Source organism: Olea europaea, chromosome 1 (genome assembly GCF_002742605.1).
Source record: "Olea europaea var. sylvestris chromosome 1, O_europaea_v1, whole genome shotgun sequence".
Classification (NCBI taxonomy): domain Eukaryota; kingdom Viridiplantae; phylum Streptophyta; class Magnoliopsida; order Lamiales; family Oleaceae; genus Olea; species Olea europaea.
The window spans coordinates 7,839,857-7,842,356 of NC_036237.1; positions in this window are offsets into that span (position 1 = coordinate 7,839,857).

A 2,500-nucleotide genomic window follows, 5' to 3' on the forward strand; every position below is an offset into this window, starting at 1 on the left:
ATGAACAAATTCAAATTTGAAAAGGATCTTTCTGATTCTCGAAGAATGAGGGGAAAAGGGATTGATCGTGAAAGATCTTTTGTTCTTATTATAGCATCGTGATTGGATCCGCATATGTTTGGTAAAGAGAATAATCTTCTCCTTTGAAAATAATCAAAAATGGAAAGTGTTCAATTGGAACATGAAAATGTGACTAAATGGTCCAAGTTACTCTTTGGGAAAGAGTGGAAGAAGGGAGAGGATTCTCAAATGCGGAAAAGAATCCAATGAATTTGAAAGAATTGAATGAGGAGTCGTATGAGGTGAAAATCTCATGTACGATTTTGTAGAGTGGCAGTAAGGGTGACTTATCTGTTAACTTTTTGACTATCACCCTAAAAAAACCAAACTCTGCCTTACGTAAAGTTGCCAGAGTACAATTAACCTCTGAATTTGAAATCACCGCTTATATACCTGGTATTGGCCATAATTTACAACAACATTCTTCAATCTTAGTAAGAGGGGGAAGGGTTAAGGATTTACCCGGTGTAAGATATCACATTGTTCGAGGAACCCTAGATGCTGTCTGAGTAAAGGATCATCAACAAGGGCATTCTAGTGCATTGTAGATTCTTATCCAAGACTTGTATCATTTGATGATGCCATGTGAATCGCTAGAAACATGTGAAGTGTATGGCTAACCTAATAACGAAAGTTTCGTAAGGGGACTGAAGCAGGCTACCATGAGACAAAAGATATTTTTCTAAAGAGATTCAATTCAAAACTCTTATATGTCCAATGTTCAGTATGGAAATAATTTCAGAGGTTTTGCTGACTTTGTCCGTGTCAACAAACAATTCGAAATACCTTATTTTTTCTAGAATAGGTCCGAGTCAAATAGCAATGATTCGAAGTACTTCCTTTTACACTATTTCGAAAACCAAAGGACTCAATCGTATGGATTTGTAAAATACAGGACTTCCAATCCTAGTAGGAAAGGGAGGGAAATGGATACTCAATTTAAAGTGAGTAAACAGAATTCCACATTCGATCTCAAAGATACATATAGAATTTTGCGGAAAGCCGTATTCGATGAAAGTAGTATGTACGGCTTGGAGGGAGATCTTTCATATCTTTCGAGATCCATCCTAAAATAAGTGATTTTAGCCCTTATAAAAAGAAAACAGATTCTTGAACCCTTTTTACGCTCATGTCACATCGAGGTACTGCAAAACAAAAAATAGCAAAATTCGATCCAATTTATCGTAATCGATTAGTTAACATGTTGGTAAACTGTATTTTGAAACACGAAAAAAAAAATCATTGGCTTATCAAATTATCTATCGAACTATGAAAAAGATTCAACAAAAGATAGAAACAAAACCGCTATCTATTTTACGTCAAGCAATATGTGGAGTAATTCTCGATATAGCCGTAAAAGTAAGACGTGTAGGTGGATCAACTCATCAAGTTCCCATTGAAGTAAGATCTACACAAGGAAAAGCACTTGCCATTTGTTGGTTACTAGCGGCATCCCAAAAATGTCTGGGTCGAAATATGGCTTTCAAATTAAGTTTCAAATTAGTGGATGCTGCCAAAAGGAATGGCGATGCCATACGTAAAAAGGAAGAGACTCATAAAATGGCATAAGCAAATAAAGCTTTTGCACATTTTTCGTTAATCCTCTCGATTGAAAAAGAATCAAGAGAAAAAGAAAGAATCGGAATTGATCAATAGATTTCTCGAAACAAACGAAAAGGAAACGTAAGATGAAACATAAATCATGGATCAACTAAGCCCTCTCGAGGACTTTCTTAAAGAGGAACCTCATCTAAATACCATGGAATAAGGTTTGATCTTGATCCTATCCCATTCCAAAAATTGAAAGTTCGACACAATTGGGATTTTTTTAGAAATTGGATGTAGTTACTAATTTATGATCTGGCATGTACAGAATGAAAACTTTATTCTTGATTCTATGAGAATTTTATGAAAGCCTTTCATTTGCTTCTCTTCGATGGAAGTTTGATTGTCCCAGAATGTATCCTAATTTTTCGCCTAATTCTTCTTCTGATGATCGATTCAACCTCTGATAAAAAAGATATACTTTGGTTATATTTCATCTCTTCAACAAGTTTAGTAATGAGCATAACGGCCTTATTGTTCTGATGGAGAGAATAGGAAATTTCCAAACGAACAATTTCCAAGAAATCTTTCAATTTCTTATTTTACTATGTTCAACTCTATGTATTCCTCTCTCTTAGAGTACATTGAATGTACAGAAATGGCTATAACAGAGTGTCTCTTATTCGTATTAATAGCTATTCTAGGAAGAATGTTTTTATATGGTGCTAACGATTTAATAACTATCTTTGTAGCTCCAGAATGTTTCAGTTTATACTCTTACCTATTATTTGGATATACCAAGAAAGATGTACGGTCTAATGAGGCTGCTATGAAATATTTACTCATGTGTGGGGCAAGCTCTTCTATTCTGGTTCATGGTTTCTCTTGGCTATAT